We start from the raw sequence: 19518 nt of genomic DNA on the forward strand, positions 1-19518 counted from the left end.
GTAGCACTGGCTGTACCAGAATTTTTTTTTGAAGAGCTCCTTGTTTGGAGAGTTTCTTGTCCTGCCATCCTATTTGAAACTACCTTCAGCTGGGAGCATGAAAGAACAAACTGTTTGATGCCCCATTTTTGAAATGCAAAATATGTTTGTTACTCAGAACTCTCTCTCTCTGTGCCTTCAAGTCATCTGTTGACTTATAGCGACTCCATGAATTTCATAGGGTTTCCCTAAGCAAGAACATTCAGAGGTGTTTTTGTCAGTTCTTTCCTTTGAAATATGACCCACAGCAGCTTGGTATTCATTGGTAATCTCCCATTCAAGTACTAACCAGGTTGACCCTGCTTAGCTTCCAAAATCAGACAAGATCTGGTGCCATTAGGGTATTAGTCTCTGTTCTTGGATTAAGCACACATATTCCTTGATCACTGGAAAGCAGAGACACTAGGCAGTCTTTATATTTACAAAGCTGCAGGTGTTTTTTAAATGCTGTTATTCACTAAACCATTCATGCACAGAAGCCAGCATATGTTTCTGCATTTTCTTTGGTGTATGTGGTAACAATCTGCAGCCCTCAGTCCAAAGAGGAAGTTGCAGTTGGATAAATATTGCAGTATTGCCACCTAGTGGGGAATGGTCTCTTTGCCTGGCTAGAACTTTGCAAGTATGTTGAATGTAGAGCAAATTCTGTGTAATAATAGAAAGAGTAAACTAGGCCTGATCTACCCACAAGCCATGCCTGATTATTGGAAATCATGGCCCAGACCCACATATGTATCTATAGAACCCACAAATCAGCCAGTTCAGATCCTGTTGTGATAGTAGCTGTGTATATTGGTGTGTGGTAAAGAAAAGGTGTTCTTAATACATTGAGAAACACACCATTCTGTCCTGTATTACTTCACAAATTCCAGCATTGAACCCCGGACTCCCCCCCCCCCCAAAAAAAAAAAAAAAAGGGCTCTAGGATTGAGCCTTGATTCAAGTTAAGCTCCAAAAGGATTTCTAATATTTAAAAGAGGTTTGGAAAACCAAGAACATTCCAGATGATGTTAGATTACAAGCCCTATTATCCCTGTCCACTCAGCATTTTGGCATGTTGGTTGGAATCCAACTATATCTGAAGAGCTCCAAAATGCCATAGCCTGATTTAATCTATTGGTTTCTGTATTTCCCTCTCTTAGGAGATAACATGTTTTTTTTTTACAAGTCCACCAGTCTGTTGTGATAAAATAAAAAGGAGCTAGAATTCAAAGGCATAGCTGTGTTAGTCTGGAAAATCAGTGTGTAAAGGGATCTAGTAGTACCTTTGGGACAAGCTGAAAGAATATTAGCCATCAGGTGACATCCATGTATAAAATTGCCCCTTTAGTTACTTGAAAAATGTGTTTGCGCTGAACAGACTGTTGGCCTTACAAAATCCACTCAGTTGCTCTTCTGCTTCGTTTCCTCCTAGGCAAAATTTTCCTAGAATCTTTGCTTTTGCTCTGTTTCCTACTTTTGCATTTCAATCACCTATGTTTAACAAGAACTCTCATTTGGATGTGTGCTCTATTTACATCAGGACCCCAGCCTATAATATTTCAGTTTCTATTTCTTCTGCCTCTGTAGTTGAGGCATAAACTTGAATTATGGCTATAATGATTGGTTTTCTCTGAAATCTTCTTGATATGATTTAGTCACTTTGCATTATATCCTTTGCATTTGCTCCATCTCTCCTCACTATTAATGCCACCCCATTTCTTCTTAGACTTTTGTTTCCCTGAGTAAAACACTGTGTAATTATCTGACTTTAGCTTGCTCAAAACAAGTATTACAATGTTCATTTTATGCATTCCATTTTTTGTTTTACTATGTGGCTGAGCAGATGGGCAAGGATAGCATGGGCTCAGCCCAAGCTATTCTGGCCCATGTGCTTACCTGGTTGGTTCCCAGTGAGTGCAGGGATGGGCAGGAGTTTCCATGCCTGCCCCTCTGCTGCCCTGGGACCCAGTACTGGTGCACACTCCTTACCTTGCTGGGAAATTGCTCCTATGAGAAGCCCCCTGTTGCCTCATCTGATGCAGAAATACGACACCTCGCTGCACCTAAGTGGTCAGGACCCCCATTTTTGCATTGGATGTGATGACAGGGGGCTTCTCAGGGTAAGTTAAGGAGTGTTTGCCATGGAGTGTCCAGGAAACTCTGTGGCAAACCAGGGGTCAAATTGATCCAGAGTAAAGACTGTTTACCCCAGGATTGGGCCTGATCCCCTAGATCTGGGTCCTGTCTGCCAGGATCTGACCTGACCTTGGCCCCAGCATTTTGACCTGTCTAAAGAGGATGAAGTGAGACCAGGGGGAAACATGGACATTTTGGCCTGTGCAGATAACCCTTATGCTTAGCTTCTCCTGATTTATGCTTCTCACATTCCATTTTCCTAGAATATGTGTTGTGCAGCTTTGGACTTTCCTTTTACTTCTGAGCATGTCAACAGCTGAACATCTTTTTGGCTTGAGTCCAGTTGCATCATTAGCCACAATGCTACTGTAGTTGTCCTCTGCTGTACCCCAGTAGCTTGCTGGATGCTTTCCAACCTAGGAGAGTAATCTTCGGGCAATATCTCTTGTTTCATTTTGGATTATCTCATCGTAGGATTTTCATGGTAAAATACACTCAAAAGGGGTTTACTGTGCTCCCTTCTGTGCAGTACTCATAAGTGTTATCTACAGTGCCACTGCCACTGTCTCAGAGCTCCTCCATCAGTGTCATTCTCCACTTCTATCGTTCCCTGGCAGCTTTCTGGTACATTCTCACTCATTATTTCAATGTGTCATCATTTAAACCAGTGATTCCCAAAGTGGGTGGGAATCACTGGTTTAAATGATGGGGGGTGGGTGGGCGGTGAAGGAAAAAGGGGGCAGCAGGGGGACAGAGATAAAAAAGGGGTGGCAGGTGGGGCTTCAGTTAAAGTACTGGTGCACAAGAAAGACAAGCAGAACCAGCAGCCTTTAGGACCATGGTGGGGATGAGGGTTCCATAAAACTTCTTTTCAGGGTCCCTTAAAACCACCTCTTGCTCTTCATCTGCCCACGTCAGCTCCTCTGTTAACTGCATCTTTCACTTGTAGTGGTGAGAAACTCTCGTAACAGTTGGGTGCAAGGTATCATTTCTGTTGCTTGGAGTGGTACCATTTTGGGACAAGACTGACTGACTGAAGCAAGGAGATAGAGCATGTGGCAGTGGGGAAGAGGCAGCAGCAAAAAGAGCTTTCAAGTTTGAGACTCTCTTTAAGCTTTGTGTGCTCCCACCTGCTCTTGCTTTCTTTCATCAGACAGGTTGAGAGGTTTCCAATCCAGAGTGTGTAGCCTCTGTAAACACACCATACAAACACCGGCTGTGCCTCTCTTCACCCCAATAAAGGACGATTGAGAGTCCTTCCTCACTGAGGAGAAACTTCTCCCTTTGCACTTGGTCACCTTGGGAGCATTGAAAAAGCAGCTGGTAGAGCAGTAACCAAGAAGCTTCTTGCTCACACTGGCCTTTGCAAGAAAGCCAAAATGGATGAGAGGCTTCTCTGCCACTGGACAGCAAGCTCTATGGTTACTGCTCTGACAGGGACCAACTGCAAAGGGAATAGCAACCAAGCGGCCAGACGAGCAGCGACTGAGAAGCCTCTCGCCTACGCTGGCCTTTACCACAAGACTGGCACACGCAAGAGGCTTTTTGGTCACTGCTCAGCCACCTTCTCTGTTGCTGCTCCCAAGGTGACTGGGTGCGGAGGGAGCAGCGACCAACATTTGCTGTTTTAAATTTGGAGTAGATCAGTAGACTTAATAAAGATTATCACACCAAGTCACTAAGTCTTACCGTCAATGAATCATCCCTGGATCGTTGGAGAAGTGCGCGTGTATGAATGCCTGGTGCGCTTCCTCAGCATCATGAAATCATCAGCCCCCCCTAGCATGATGGAATAATTCAGGGAGAGTTAATTTCCTCTTAATGAGAAGTTTCCGTTAAGAGGAAATTCACTCTCCCTGAATGATTCCATGACACTAGAGAGAGGTGATGACACCATGACGCTGAGGAAGCGCGCCAGGCGTTCATACATCTGCACTTCCCCAATGTCCAGGGATGATTCTCTGACAGTAAGACTTAGTGTGATAATCTTCAATATCAGGAAATGGGGGGGGGGGCACTATGGTTGTTGTTCAAAAGGAAAGGGGACCGTGGCCCATTTTATTTAAGCAATGTCCTTGGAAAGCATGTTAACTATGGCAAAAATTTTCCTTTTATCTCAGTAGTTGGTACTGAATGTTTTACTCTAGAAACTTTATTAGAGTTCCAAAAATTACCACATCTGTTCAATAGCATTTTTTAAACTGATGGATGCATCAGTAATACAGATAGGAGTACAATCATTAATAAGAGTACAACAATTAAAAAAATGATACAGTGTGTTAAACTGATCACCCATAAAGAAGAAAAATGCTCTATAATTTATTTGGAATTTGCCAAAGTGTTGAGCTGTGTATTTTTAAAATATTCAGTTAAATGTAAATGTTAATAGAGTTCAGTAAGGCCCAAAGGCATCCTTGCTCACAGGCACATCATCTGTTTGATTATCCTGTTATTTGACTGACACATTGTGAGTGAACTACAGTGTATACAAGCCATTATTATGGCTGACACCAGATTAAAGACATCTTAATTGGTCAATTAGTGCATGCTGAGTTGATGATATCTCCATAGGTTTGCATATGAGTCAAAACAAGTTTGGAATGGGATGAAAAATCCCCTCATGATTGCATTGTTTTTATACATACATTATTGCAGGCACTATTTCAGAAGAAGAGGTTTGTCTTTGCTTGTACATTAGAATGCCTCTCTGATGTCTTCTGCCTACACTTTTTAAAAACAGGTTATTCTGTTTAAAACATTTTTTAAAAAATTGCTGCCCTATGAATACATGGCACAATTCTAAACCAGTTCAAAGATTTTAAACCAATTAATCTATGTGACTGTATTGTGCAATCCTAATAATTATGTCTTCCATCTCATTTTGATACCCTATGTATCATTCAGCTGGATCCTAACTTAGTCATACTTACAACAGAACCATTAAAATACAAAGGACTTTACGTCTGTCAATTTTGTTATGTTGTTTCTAAGCATGACTAAGTAAGGATCCATCCCAATTTGATTAGAGGCACCAATTCTGTGCAATCAAGGATTCACTAGCCTGGCATGTTACCAGTGTGATTCCTTATTAATAACTTCCATACTCTGGAATCTTGTTGGTGCATTAAGCTACCAGTTGTATTTTTTCTTGGGGTTATTGAGTACAAAGGCTGGCAAAATCTGCCAGCTTTGATTAGCCTGTTTCTTTAGTGCCTGTCTTCCTTTACAGTTGTTGTATATCCATTAGTCATACCTTGGCATTAGTTGTGCCTTCATAGTACACTAACATGATTGTGTGACCATGGTCTTAAGAGATAATCTTCTTGCCTTTGTGGGTGGGTGGTGCATAGTCTCTCACAAACAGCCAAATCATGATGGCCATTCCATCTTACTTGCTTTCTATATGTTCTTTATGGATGTGTTTAATTCTTTTTGCAATGCCACTTTGGCTGCCGTCCTATGAAATAAGTCTAGCTGGACCTATTTCAGAACAGACCCGTGTTAGATTGCTCTGAAAATTAGTGGACATTATATACCTATGGATTCTAGGTATGTATTTGTAAGTTATGAGGGGGTTGCAGACAGCATTCCATGTCTTTAAAGTCAGCCCAGCCATATATATAAAACTATACACACATATATACACAGTGGGCATTGGTATCCGAGGGGGATCTGTTCTGGATCCCCACATGGATACTAAAATCCGTGGATGCTCAAGCCACTTTATCCTCAATGGTGGTGCAGCCATGTGGCTGTGCCACCATTGGGTATAATGGGAATTTGCCATGCCACCTCCCTGAAGCCTACCTAGCTGATATCACTGTGGTGGGTGGCAAAGGACTGCCTCCTCTTCCTCTCCCCCTGCCGCCTCAGCCTTCTTCCTCATCGCCCCACCGCTGCCTCCACCTCCTTCCTCCTCCTCTTCACCTCGCTATCTCTTGCCGCCTTGTCTTCCCCATCTCCTCCTGTGCCCCCCATGTGCGCTTGCCATCCGCCAATGCTCAAATCAATGGATGGCAAGTCCATGGATACAGAGGCTGAGAGTATAAATTATGTCCTCAAGGTACAGAGACTATATAGGAACACAGTGGCTTAGTGGCTAAGATGGCAACTGTGATGACTGCAAAGTTTGAGACCCAAGCGCTGCATGATGGAGTGAGCTCCCATCACTAGTCCCAGCCTCTGCCAACCTAGCAGTTGGAAAGCATGTAAAAGTCCAAGTAGATAAATAGGTACCAGTTTGGAGGGAAGGTAACAGAGTTCCATGTGCCTTGGTGTTTCGTCATGCTGACCACATGTCTTTGACAACACGGGCTCCCTCAGCTTAGTAACAAAGATGAGTACCCCTCCCTACAGTTGGACACAACTAAACAATCACGTCAAAGTGGAAACCTTTACTTTCTCTCTGTATATATAGCCTGTGCATACGATATTTAATTTAAAGGTATAATTTTTAGTGTTGTTACTTATGTCATGATTGCCATTACATTTGGTGGTATATGGGAAGTATGATTTATGAGTAACATTTCTACAAAAAAAAAAACAAACATTATAAGGATTCTATATGGTATAGGATGGGAGGAGGCCAATGGGGGTGTGTGACAGCGTGAGTTTCCGCACCGGGTGATGCCAACCCTAGTGACCCTACTGTTTGGTAAAGTGGAGGGTAGTAGGAAAAAGGAAGACCACATTCCAGGTGGATTGACTCAGTCAAAGAAATTATGGCCAAGAGTCTACAGGAGCTGAGCAGGGCGGCTGAGGACAGGATGACTTGAAAGTCTCTCATGCATTGAGTTGCCATGGGTCGAAGTCCACTGAAGCCAGTTAACAACAAAACAAAAACAGTGTTTGTTTAAGAGTCTCCTTTATAGTATGAGAAATGACCAGTGTCTGTACCTTGAGGACATAATTTATACTCTCAGCCTGTCATAGTGGTTTGAATGTTGGACTATGATTCTGGAGACCAGGGGGTGAACCCTGGCTCTGCCATGTAAAAACCCACTGGGTGATTTTGGGTGGCCTCAGGGGAAGGCAATGGCAAACTTCTTCTGAACAAATCTTGCCAAGATTACCCCACGCTAGCTTCACCTTAGGGTCACTATAAGTCGGAAATGACCTGAAGGCAGAAAACAACAGCAACACACCACTGAGAAGTACATGTTGTGTCCCTTTGTTTTCAACTTATAGCGACCTATCATGGGGTTTTCTTGGCAAGTGTGTGTGTGTGTGTGCATTTGTGTGTATACAGACACACATATATGAGAGAGCCAATGTGGAGTAGTGGTTTGAGTGTTGGACTATGTCTCTGGAGACCAGGGTTCAATTCCCAGCTCAGCCATGAAACCTACTGGGGGACTTTGGGCAAGTCACATGCTCTCAGCCTCAGAGGAAGGCAATGGCAAACTCATTCTGAACAAATCATGCCAAGAAATCCCCATGATAGGTTCGCTTTTGGGTCACCATCAGTCGGAAATGACTTTAACAGCAACAACTAGGGAATGAAAGTGAAAGGACCAAGTTTCAAGAGTCCCAAGTTCCACTTCTGTATTTTGCTCCTCGCAGGGTGACCACCCCAAGGGAGGACAAAGTGCCCTAAAATGTAGGGCATTCAAGAAAAATGTCAGACATGGGGGGGGGGGGAGAAAAACAAAAAAAGAGAGAGTTCAAAACACCCCTATAAATGTAAATGCATGATTCTTAGGCCTGCTTGGATCATAGGATCTTTTGGAATTTCTTCTGGACATAAGGCTGAAATGGAGAATCGGTCCTGGAAAAGGAAGACCTCTGTTCGCCCTGAGCTAAAACACTCCTATACCTGTAAATTCATCCTTCTTAGTCCTGCTCAAAGGGTAGGACGTTTCGGAATTTCTCTTGTCCAGAAGGCTGAAATGGAGGACATGCCTGGTCACCCTCCTGGACAGAAGGCAGAAATGGAGGATGTGTCCTGGAAAAGGAGGATGCCTGGTTACCCTCCTGAAGAGAAGGCTGAAATGGAGGACGTGTCCTGAAGAAGGAAGATGCCTGGCCCCCCTCTTGTACAGAAGGCAGAAATGGAGGATGTGTCCTGGAAAAGGAGGACCTTTGGTCACCCTCCTGGACAGAGAGGGCTGCAGTGGAGGCCTGTCCTGGACAAGGAGGACGTGCCTGGTTGCGTTTCCCGACAAAACAACCGCGACAGACCCTTCGGGGCAGAGCTTTGTTTTGGGAAGCCAGCCAGCCAGCTTGAGTCCAGAAGAGGACTACATTTCCCATGAGGCCTCGCGAGGGCTGGGGGCGGGGCTTGCGTTGGAGGAGTGCTGCCCTCTCTGGTCGGGTGGCCCTAGGAAGCTGGCCAGAGGGAAGGTGACAGTAAATGGAGGGGGAGGGCTGGGGGTCCTGGGGCTGAGAAGCAGAGAGAGATTGCTGGAGGAGGGAAGGTGCAGGAACAGCTGGACTACCTGGAGCCCAGAAAGAAGAGGAGAAGAGAAGAGAAGGAGAGGCCAGCGGAGGAGGAGGAGAGCCAAAGTTGCCCCAACTCCTAGGAGGAACTCTTTGCCTGCCTTTGAGGTGGTTCCAGCTGACCTTCAGGGAGGAAGAGGAGGAGGAGGAGGAGGAGGAAGGGTGAGTGGGAGAGGCAGCCCTCTCTGGAAGAGGAGGAGGCCTCCAGGAGGAGAGGGACCCCAGGAAGGAGGAGGAGGAGGAGGAGGGCAAAAAGGGGGGAGACCCCGCCATGGCCCCCCAAAAGTGGAAGCCCAAAGAGAACTCCTCTCTGTCAGAGCTCAAGGTTTTTGAGGGTCACCATTTTGGGAGCTGGACTTGGAGGGCAGGTGAGGGCAGAGGAGGAGGAGGAGGTCATTCCCTCACCTGCCGCCATGTCCAGCCAGGCCTTCTCCTTCCCCTCCAGGAAAGTTTTGAGTGACCCTCACCTTTTTCTGCTTCTCTTTCGCCCAAGGCGGGCTTTCGAGAGCCTCGGGAGAGGGTCCCCAGCCCCTCCAGCCCCCCTTTGAGGCAGGCTGACCAGAGCCCTCCTCTCCCCCTCCATTTCTGTCCAGGAGGGAGTTCAAAAGGCCCTCCATTTTGAGTAGCATTTATTGATATTTATGTTATGATTAGTTCGGGTGAACAGACCTCTTCTTTTTCCAGGACACGTCCTACATTTCAGCCTTGGGTCCAGGAGGAATTCCCAAAGGCCTCCATTTTGAGCAGGGCTAAGAAGCATGGCTTTACATTTACGTTTCGTGGTGTTTTTTCAAGCTCAGGGTGACCAGACGTCTTCTGTGGTGTCCGGGAGAGTGGCCCGCGGCTTCCTTTTCCAGGACGTCTCCTCCATTTCAGTGTTCTGTCCAGGAGGATTTCCAAAAGGTCCTCCGTTTTGAGCATGGCTGAAAAGCATGGATTTTTCTTTATAGGAGTGCTTTTAGCCCAGAGGTGACCAGTTGTCCTCCTTTTCCAGGACGTGTCCTCCATTTCAGTCTCTGTCCAGGAGGAATGTAAAAAGGTCTCCGTTTTGAGCAGGGCTAAGAAGCCTGGATTTACTATCTATTTACAGGAGTGTTTTTGGGCCATTCTTTTGGGCGCGTCCTCCTTTTGCTTGCCTGTCCTCCATTTTGCGGTGCCTTGCCCTCCTTGGCGGTGAGGACATCTGGCCGCCCTGCCTTTGGGGGCTCCCAGAAAGAGGGAAGGAAGGGGAAAAACCATGCCTTGACAGGCCTGCTCCTGCCAAATGGAGGACCTTTTGAAATTCCTCCTGGACAGAAGACTGAAATGGAGAATAGGTCCTGGGTAGGGCTGCCATAATTGTCCACTTTTACCAGGGACAAAATGTAGGACAAATTCAAGACCAAACTGTAGGGCAACTGCAGGACAAAACTCAGCTCAAAATGTAGGACATTTAAGGTCCACCATTTTTCTTCAATGTCCTACATTTTGGGCTGAGTTTTGTCCTGCAGTTGTCCTACAGTTTGGTCTTGAATTTGTTCCACATTTTGTCCCTGGTAAAAGTGGACAATTATGGCAACCCTAGTCCTGGGCAAAGAGGGAAGCAGCAGGGTCTCCTCCTCCTCCTCAGCCCCAGAAACGAGGGGAGATGGGAGGGGGCTTTTACCTTGGTTACCTTGAGCTAAAAAAAATACCAGTCCTATAAACGTAAATCTATGCTGCTTAGCCCTTCTCAAAATGGAGGGCCTTTTGGAATTCCTCCTGGACAGAAGGTTGGATGGAGGACACGTGCTGGAAAAGGACCACCTCTGGTCACCCTGACCTAAAAACATTTAATGCAAAATGTAAAGGGATGCTTCTTCGCCCTGCTCCAAATGGAGGGCTTTTGGGAATTCCTCCTGGAGAGGAGACTGGGAATGGAGGACGCGTCCTGGGAAAAGAGGACGCCTGGCCCCCCTGGGCTAAAGAGGGCAGGCGGCAGGGTCTCCTTCTCGGCCTTCTCAGCCCACAGAGGACGGCGGCTGGGGATTAGGGGAGTGAGGGGGGGGCTCTTATGTAACTCTGTCTGCGAAGGAGTTTGGCCAAAGTCCTGGCTGGTGCCTGGGTTTGGTCTTGGCAGCCCAGCAAAACCTTTGGGTCTTGCTTTCTGGTTTTGAGAAGGGAAGACTGGTTCCAACTTAAGAGAGGAGTTTGGGCTCCAGGAGGGAAGGGGACAAGTGCTGGCAACTTGGTGCCTCATTAGCTTTAATGGAGCACCCCTTTGTTTGGAGGCATTGGTTCTTGTGGGGAAGGTGCAGGACAGTCTGGAGTGGAGGAGGCAGAATGCCAGACCCCAATCCCCCCCCCCCAAGACACCCATCCTGCCCGCCTTTCTCTCCCCAGGCAGTGTATTGACCTGTCTTGCTTCCCAGACCCCCTTTGACACACCCTCTCAGTGTGTATTTGGGTGTAGTAGTTTGAGTGTTGGACTTTGGAGACCAGGGTTCCAATCCCCCGCTTGGCCATGGACACCATGGACACTGGGTGACCTTGGGCAAGTCACACTCTCTCAGCCTCAGAGGAGGGCACTGGCGAATCCCCTCTTAAGAAAAGCCTGGCCAAGAAAAACCCCATGGAGTTTATCACACAAAGGGGATCAGGAGCGTATCCCGTGAATATCCCAGAAAAATCGCATAATTACACATAACGATTTCTCAAGGCGTCACACAAAACCTGCCATTAAAGTGGTCACAAAGAAGCATTAACACATATCTTTTTACTTTTGGGATTTCAGTGACAATGCACATCCAATATCACTTTATTTGCACAATTTGTGATAATCATTTGCACAATTACTCGCCATTTCCGCTTCATTTGCGGGATGCTTTAAATGCACTTTAATGAGAGGATGGCAATGGTGAACCCCCACAGAAGAAAACCCTGGCCAAGAAAAACCCCATGATAGGTTCATCTTAGGGTTGCCATACGTCGACAGGCAACTTGAAGGCACACTGTTGTCATTGCTTAATGTCTTCAAGTCATTTCTGACTTATGGCAAACCTATCATAGGGTTTTCTTGGCAAATTTCTTCAAAGGGGAGTTGCCACTAAGGTTGAGAGAGTGTGACTTGCTGAAGGCCACATGGGCTTCCATGAGCCCCTCAATTTCATAGAGTTTTCCTGGGCAAGGAATATTCAGAGGTGGTTTTGTCATTTTCATCCTCTTAAATACGAGCCTGCAGCACCTTTTATTTGTTGGCAGTCTCCCATGCAAGCATTAACCATTTGTTGACCCTGCTTAGCTTCCAACATCAGACAGGATCTGGTGCCTTTAGGGTGTTATGGAGTGCGGCGTCTTTTGTGTCTGTGTAGTAAATCTGTCAACTTCTCTTGGTGACCTGACTCCAGTGCTAGTTAAGGGTGGCCCAGCAAGTAGAAATGTAGATGGTGGCCTTTTCCCCCTCCTGACTTTTAAAGATAAAGTGGTAAGGAAGGGATTGGCATCACAAGTTGAACGTCAGCTTTTCAGGCTACGGTTAGAGGTAAAAGAGAAGGACAAGTTTCAGAAGAGTTATTATGAACTCTCAACTGTGACAAGTCCAAAGATGGCAAAAATGTGTGTACCTGGAAGAGCTATTACAATTTGAATGGTTACTATGTATGTTTTATACATACATTACATACATACATAAACATAATACATATGTCTTACGTACATACATATGGTTACATAGCATATTTATACTATGTATAGTATAAACATAGTATATATATGTATGGTTATTATGTATGTTTTGTATGTTACTACGTATGTTTTGTATGTTTATACTATGTATAGTATGAACATACAAAACATACATAGTAACCATACATATATAGTATGTCTATACTATGTATGTATGGTTGCTTTGTATGTTTTTATGCCAGTTTTATACTGTTTTAATTAGATGATTTTAACTGTTTTTAATTTCTTACTATCATTTCTAAAAAAATGTTTTTATCATGTGAGCCGTTCTGGGAGAAAAGCAGCATAAAAATGAAATGAAATGAAATAAATAATATATCAATATTGCTTTATGACTTAAGGCAGGAGTAGACAACTGTATGCAGCCCCCAAGGCTGACCTTGTGGCCCGTGGAGCCTTCTAAACTCCCTGCATTGCCCTTTTCCTGGCCATGAAAAAGGGCAAATTGGTCTTCCTGGAAGCATTCAGGAGTGAATTCATCTTTTACATAGGTTGTGACCTCCTCCCTGAAACAACATTAAAAGTAAAAACAAAACACTTTTATTTATTTTTATTTTGGAAAACCAGAGGTGGAATCATACCCTTCCAGCAATGTTGCCTTTCCTTTATTCTGGCACTTTGTGCAGCCCTTAGAAGAATCCCTGGGACAGAAAAGTGCCCCTCAGTCAGACCTACTGCAGTTTCCCACCCATGACTGAGGGGAATGTCATTTGTTGAGTAATCCACAGAATTTAGCAAACTACTACCTCTTTCCTGAACTTGTTTGCAGTGACTTTCAGAGTGTTTCTTTCTGATGCCTTTTGCTTTGTGTCCCCATGACTTTCATGTTAAATGTTCACGGCAGAAAGAAAACCCGAGCAGATGGCAGGTGTGTCCCTTTCTCTCCCCCGCCATGCTGTTAATTCCCTCTGCCATATTTGTTTGACTTCATGCATGGCTGCTTTCTGTCTCAGTTCTGGGGGTTGAGTGAGGCTGCCATAGACAGGTTGCTGCCTGCTTTTTCTTGGGCCTCTTGCTTTTCTTTCTGTTTACAGATACTCGATATGCAGCTGACTTTGCATCAGAGCTGAAGCTCTAATAAATAAGCGAAGCAGTTTGTCTTTTTTTGGGGTGGGGGAGCCTTCGTTTCCAAGATGTAAACTTTAAGCAGAGTTTGATTGCATGAATTAGAATGTACGCCGTATCTATTCAACAGTGAGTTCAAGAGTATCTATTCAATTGTAAGTACTTTTGTGTAACTGAATCCAGAGGCGCTGTGTTACGCTGCATCCACACTGCACAAATAACAGTTTGACACCACTTTAACAGCCTTGGCTCAATGCTATGGAATTCTGGGAACTGTAGCTTGTTGTGGGACCAGATAGCATTGAGCCATGGCAGTTAAAGTGATGTCAGACCAGATTATTTTTGCAGTGTGGATTCAACCCAAATTAGAAAAGGTTGTAAGATCCTGATCGCAAAGGTAGGGTTGCCAGGTTCGATGAGTAACGAGGCTCCTGTCACTTTAATCCCTAACAGATCTTGATACTGCAAATCTCCCTCAGTCAGGTGGGATGAAGGTACCTCCTTCATCTTCCAAATCACAGCTTTAAGTTGCAGCTCACCCCCCCCCCCCCCGGCCATCTTCACACCCTGGAGATGGGAGGAGGCATGGAGCAGTATCCAGCTCACTTTTTGTCACAGACTGTTCCAGGATCCCCCCCCCCTCCTCCTCCTGCAATTAAAAGGAGCCTTGGTGGTGCAGTGGTTAAATGCCAGTACTGCAGCCATTCACAGCCATAAGGTTGTGAGTTCGATCCCAGGCAGGGCTCAAGGGTTCACTCACCCCTGGCATCCTTCTGTAGGTTGCTAAAATGAGTACCCAGCCTGTTGGGGACAATTAGCTTACACATTGTAAACCGTTTAGGGAGTGCTTAAGTGCACTGATAAGTGGTCTAGAAATGTATTTGCTATTGCTAATTATCCGCCTCTCCCCATGGATAGAGGTGGGGAACAACAACAGACCAACAAATATGCATCAGTTAAAACACAACTTGAGTTAAAAGATACATCAGTTTAAAAGAACAAACAAGACGTAGACATATTAAAACAGTCTACATTTAAAATTAATTGTTTAAAATTTACACTTTTTCAAAATCATCTGGATAGGACTGCTGGAACAGATGAATTTTCAATGCTATTTTAAATTAAGTGATGGGAGGGGATGCTGTGGCTGGAAGTTGGGATTTGGAAAGTGGGGTAGGACCTTTGTCCTACTTGTCCCACTTGCTAGCTTGCCTTGCTATGTGATCTTTTAAGATGTAAAATGACTGGAGCCCTGTCCTGGATCCAAGCTGGAAACACTAGCCAAGAGGGCTCCTTTACTGTTAAGTACAACATGAAATGAGGATCTCCATCCCCAGAACTACTCACTCCCCATCCAGATCTCTTTTTTGGATGTAATTCCCTCTTGATAGAATTTCAGATGTAATGTTTTGCCAGGAGTTGGCATTATATCCTTGGGCTCATGTAGTTTCTTGTGTCCTTGTGCATGGCAATTCTGCCATTCCCTCCTTGCCTGCTTTCCATCAAACCATAGTTGGTTGTTGTGTCTGAAGTGGCAAACTGTTTTACGCATGACCTGCAATGCAGGATTATAAACTAGGATTTGATTCTGGTTTATTGTAGGTATGTAAATGTTTGACTACTTGTCTCACAGTGAGGATGAATACTTTATGGGCATTTCGCCCCACTAAAGAGAAGACTACTATCTCCTTGCTACAAAAAGACTATTTTTGCACAAAAATGAGCTTTTTATGCAATAAACACATTTTTTCACAAAATATACTTTCCAGACACCCACACAAGTTTGGGGCGTTTTGTGTATATGTATGTGTACTGTTGCTGGTTTTTGTGTTTGCAGTCTGAAAAACAGTGGATTTTTTTTTATGTTGCACCCCTTACTCCAATTTTCTAGCCAAGGAACCCAGATGTATTTCTCTGCAGAATATAAACACATTGGGATGTGCAAATTGTGCGGAAAAACTGTGCAAAATTCTTGCCACTGTGTTATACTGTATTTTCTGGTCAGCTTTCTTGAGTTTGGGGAAACTCATTATCCAGCCAGAAAAAAAAAAATAACAGTAAATATTTTTTCCACCCCTAGTTTGCAGTCCTGGCTGGCAGAGCAAGCACAGAGGAGGAGGGGGTGGAAATGGGAAAGTAGCATGCAATCCTGAAGATTCAGTTAGGTTTACTGAAATAAAACCAAGCCATTGCATGACATGATGACTGAATCATGCCTGAACGGTAGAGACTATCACTGATATGTTCAGTGTTTATAAATCAATAAATGCAGGAAATGAGTGTAGTCATATTATCTAAAGCGGTCCCTTCCTTTTGCAGTTATATCATTCCAGGTGTGTCATGCTGGGCAGATTATCACGGCTACATCACACTTAGCAATGTATGTTTCTCAAGACCAGGATTACACTTTTCCTGGAATGTTTTCCACAATGGACAAACCACTGCCCAAACTACATGGTTGAAAAGTTTCATTGTAGCACATCTACTCACAATTGTGAATATATATTTTTCAGTCTGTAATCATAGGAATGTAGTAATATTGAAATAGTAATCCACTCTATTTTTAAAGTTCAGTGGTCAGTGTGGAAGCTTATGCTGTCAAAATTTTCAGTGTCACCCAGAGAGCCATAAGATTTGGGGATCTCCAATAAAATAAAATTAAAAAAGTAAAAAGCCAGTGTACTGTAGTGGTTTGAATGTTGGACTACAATTCTGGAGCCCAGGGTTTGATTCCCCACTTGGCCTTGGTAACCCCCTGGGTGACCATGGGCAAGTCATATGCTCTCAGCCCCAGAAAACCCTGGGATAGGGCTGCCTTATGGTCACCAAAAGCTGGCAATGACTTGAAGGCACACAACAAGAAATATTTGTTGCTGTTGTTAGCTGCCCTCAAGTCGACTCTGACTCATAGTGACCCTGTGAATGAGACATCTCCAAGAATCCTTATCCTCTGCTGCCTTGCCCAGATCCTGTAAGCCCTTGCCCATAATTCCCCCTGATCACATCTATCCATCTGTTTGTGGTCTTCCTCTCTTTCTTCTACCCTCTACCTTTCCTAGCATTATTATTTTTTCTAGAGATCTGTGCCTTCTCATTATGTGGCCAAAGTATAATAGTCTCAACTTGATCATCTTAAGCTTCCAAGGAGAGCTCTGGTCTGATCTGTTGAAGAACCCATTTATTTGTCTTCTTGGTCATCCACAGTATCCTAAGTACTCTTCTTCAGCACCATATTTCGTACGAGATGATTTTCTTTCTGTCTGCCTCCTTCGCTGTCCAGCTCTCGCATCTGTACATGGTAATTGGGAATACAATTGCCTGGACAATTCTGACTTTAGAAATATTTACAGGGGAATAAAAATGTTTTGCACAAAACTCTAAAGCAGAGGAAATTACAAAACAACCCAGTGTGTACTGACCATACACAGAGGACAAAGAATGCTGACTTTTGAGAGGAACAGAAAATTGGGCAGAAAGGGTAATAGAACAGATTAGCTTAGAAGAGGTCATGGTTTTCTGTCTGCAATACTGAACAGGGACATCCCATAAGGCAACATTATGTTTCAAATCCCCCTTGTACCATCCATTCCAGAGTAGCAATGTTCCCTAAAGCACAATAACATTTCTCTTATTTCAGAATACAGATGCCAGAGTTTCACTGTATATCTATCTATTATTTTTTAAACATACTGTATGTAGTCATTGCACATGCAGAGATTAAGCTTCCATGCTCTATGGAGCTTTCCAAGTGACACCGGGTGGCCCAAGTCCAGGAATTCTCTTATCAGCAGGAAGCTGCAGTACAATGCAAATATACTTTCCCCCCTTCCATGTGCCTTTGTTCTCAGTCTGTAGCAATATTCTGCATGGGTGTTGTAGTATATGAAACGTGGAGCTGATTTTTCTTTCACCAGTTTGGTTTTATGAAACAAAACAGTGTTGTTGTCTAGAAAAGAGATCTTCCATGGTGCTTGCCAGAGGCTAAAGTAATTAGTCACCTATTTTTATGTGTGTGTGAACTGGACGCCTGGTTACACTACTTTTTTTTTTTAAAGAACATCTTCCAATTTGACAATACTCAGGTAGTAGAAAAATTGATGATAGAAAATGCTATTGAAACAGGGAGGACAAATTTGAATGCAACAGAGAAGATTTTGCAAAAAGGTTTTGTCAGGATTTAGTGTTCAAACTACTTTTGCAGTATGTGGATGTGGCTGATCTGAAGTTCTGAACTGAAATTTCAGAAAGAAGGGATCTTATGCTGTTTAGGATTCACACTTGAAATAAGGATGGTTCCTTATGGTTCAAGATATTTGGCAGCTTTCCTCGGACATCTAGCCTAATGTGGTCAGGTTTACAATCTGCTTTGGAATTGTGTCATTTATTATGGATACTTCTTAGTAGAAAGACTCTGGGTAAATTGCAACAAATACTTGCAATTATGCATTTGTTGTGAACACCCCAAAGGCTCTTAGACTATTCTGGCAATGTAAATGCTTTAAAATTGTGTAAAACAAAACAGAGTCACACACAGCATTTCATTCCACATGTGGAACAGTTTCTGGCTAATTGGAAGCTGTTAACATTATTCCAGTGATTCAAACATGAAACCATTGCAAAATGCCCAGTAAATGAGTAATATGGCAAATACTGAGATCCCTGTCAGTCTCACAGATTGTGTGAATCTTAAATCTCTAGTACTGTGGAGGCTTTGGAGAAGGCTACCCTGGGCTTTTGTTCATTGCTTTAATGGCATTAGCTGAGTTTTCCAGAGTTGCCTAGCAGCTACAGCTGTATAGTGCATGTTTGGCAAGAAGCCTATTGACTGAACTGCTGACTGAGACCTGAACATCATATTTTGGAGTAAGTGACTCTGAACACTGGTGCTGCAGCAGTGCCACCAGAAGCTCAGAATCCGTAGCAGGAGAAACGTCTTCTCAGGTGAGGCCTTTTAATTGTTTATGTAAGTGGTAAATGAGGTCCCTGAGTACCAGGCTGCCAGCTCTTGTTGGTGTGTGGGATCTGTGAATCAATTTGCCTACGAGTTCCACTAGCTCTTACTTAAGACAAATTGTCAGCAAGCTTATTTATGCAGTCATGATTCAGATGCAGTTATTTTTTGGGGGGGGGGGGTTATATCCAAAAGGATGAAAAATACTTTGTGTCAGAACAACGAATTTCTTAGCTGGCAAGGAAGTGTGTTTTCCTTGGATTTTGCAGGGACCACTAACCACCTCTTTACATGTTAAAAGAACTTGTGAAAAATCCATTCAGCTCTTCCTGCCCATTACTTTTATGCTTGCTTTCTAATTTTGACAAAATTAAGAAACATGAGCCAGGTTTGTAAACAGGTATCTATGCTCTATAGTGGGTTGCCAAAGATTTCTGTCCTAGGCCCAGTGGTATTCAACATCTTTATCAATGATTTGGATGAAAGAATAGAGGACATGCTTTTCAAATTTGCAAATGACACCAAATTAGGAGGAATAGCTAATACCCCAGAGAACAGGATCAAAATTCAAAATGACTTTAATAGATTAGAAAGCTGGGCCAAAACTGACAAGATTAATTTCAATAGGGAGAAATGTAAGGTACTACACTTGGGGCAAAATAATAATAATAATGAAATGCACAGATATAGGATGGGCTTAACAAAACTACATGTGAAAAGGATCTAGGAGTCTTAGTAGACAAGTTGAACATGAGTCAACAGTGTGATGCAGCAGTTAAAAAGGTCAAGGCAATTCTAGGCTGCATCAATAGAAGTATAATGTTTAGAACAAGGAAAGTAATAGTACCACTCTATTCCATTTTGGTCGGGCCTCACCTGGGATTTTGTGTCTATTTCTGATCACCACAGTTCAGTAAGGATCTTGATAAGCTGAAGCATGTCGAGAGGAAGGCAACCAAAATGGTGAAGGACCTGGAAATCATGCATTATGAGGAGTGACTTAGGGAGCTGGGCAGAAAAGAAGGTTAAGAGGTGATATGATAGCCCTATTTAAATATTTGAAGGAGCATCACGTTGAGGAATGGAGCAAGCTTATTTTTTGCTGCTCAAAAGAATAGGACATGGAACAATGGATGCAAACTGCAGGAAAAGAGATTCCACCTGACTATTAGGAGGAACTTCCTAACAGTAAGAGCTGTTTGACA

The 19518-nt window shown here is 43.7% G+C and overlaps 1 protein-coding gene across 3 annotated transcripts in view; it reads left to right on the forward strand.

Annotated features, from left to right (window-relative positions):
- The first annotated feature begins 8537 nt into the window (after positions 1-8537).
- The window catches only part of TFEB (transcription factor EB), a 74106-nt gene continuing 63125 nt past the window's right edge, over positions 8538-19518 (forward strand). For 2 of the 3 annotated variants that reach the window (XM_089514642.1, XM_089514643.1), the window contains exon 1: positions 8538-8757. The gene's annotated coding sequence lies outside the window, so the exon portion shown is untranslated. The remainder of the gene's footprint in view (positions 8758-19518) is intronic. The other variant, XM_089514644.1, reaches the window with a different exon arrangement.

Source organism: Sceloporus occidentalis, unplaced genomic scaffold, assembly GCF_023333645.1.
Source record: "Sceloporus occidentalis isolate IW3139 unplaced genomic scaffold, rSceOcc1.0.p SCAF_3, whole genome shotgun sequence".
Classification (NCBI taxonomy): domain Eukaryota; kingdom Metazoa; phylum Chordata; class Lepidosauria; order Squamata; family Phrynosomatidae; genus Sceloporus; species Sceloporus occidentalis.